General features: G+C 42.7%; 1 non-coding gene across 1 annotated transcript; it reads right to left on the bottom strand.

Moving 5' to 3' along the window:
- Positions 1–554: 554 nt before the first annotated feature.
- On the bottom strand, positions 555–631 carry Trnas-cga. The gene has a single exon. It is a non-coding gene; the product is annotated as a tRNA-Ser (tRNA).
- Between the last annotated feature and the right edge of the window lie 243 nt (positions 632–874).

Raw genomic sequence — 874 nt, 5'->3', positions numbered from 1 at the left:
CAGGTGAAATTTCAAGATTTTGCTTGTTAACTGGAAACTGTGTGTGTGACAATACCTCTAGCTAGCAATGTGAAAGCAAGTACTCTTAAATTCTGATTGCAGTTCGTCCTTGAAGTCTGCTCTAGAACAGCCTTCGCTACCACACTTTTGAACATAAACATATATGTGCATATTACTTTAGGTATGTGTGATACTAATTAATCTAAACTGCATCTGGCTATCTATAAAAGAGATTGAATATAAAGAATGGATATCAGTAATACTCCAAATGGCTTCCTCATGAAACACTCACAAACAATGCCAAACTGTTACCTATAGAAAATATGCCCTGTAAAAAAAAACACGTCTACTGAATTTATATCAAAATTTTGTAAATTAAAATTTTTCCTGATTTCATCTAGAGAAGTTCGTTCAAGCCTAACAATTGTTTCTTATCTTTCAGTAATGACTCAGCTCTGCACACTGGAAAATAACAAGTGCTGAACTGCATGTACCTGAAATCAAGCATCGCGTGGCGAACTACTTTATCTTGAATCTTCCTGGCAGATTAAAACTGCGTGCCGGACCGAGACTCGAACTCGGGACCTTTGCCTTTCGCGGGCAAGTGCTCTACCAACTGAGCTACCCAAGCAAGACTCACGCCCCGTCCTCACAGCCTTACTTCTGCCAGGACCTCGTCTCCTACCTTCCAAACTTCACAGAAGCTATCCTGCGAACCTTGCAGAACTAGCACTCGCAGGAGAGCTTCTGTAAAGTTTGGAAGGTAGGAGACGAGGTACTGGCAGAAGTAAGGCTGTGAGGACGGGGCGTGAGTCGTGCTTGGGTAGCTCAGTTGATAGAGCACTTGCCCGCGAAAGGCAAAGGTCCCGAGTTC

Source organism: Schistocerca piceifrons, chromosome 1 (genome assembly GCF_021461385.2).
Source record: "Schistocerca piceifrons isolate TAMUIC-IGC-003096 chromosome 1, iqSchPice1.1, whole genome shotgun sequence".
Taxonomy (NCBI): domain Eukaryota; kingdom Metazoa; phylum Arthropoda; class Insecta; order Orthoptera; family Acrididae; genus Schistocerca; species Schistocerca piceifrons.
The sequence above is the reverse complement of the archived record's forward strand: the minus strand, read 5'-3'. Positions and strand labels throughout refer to the sequence as shown.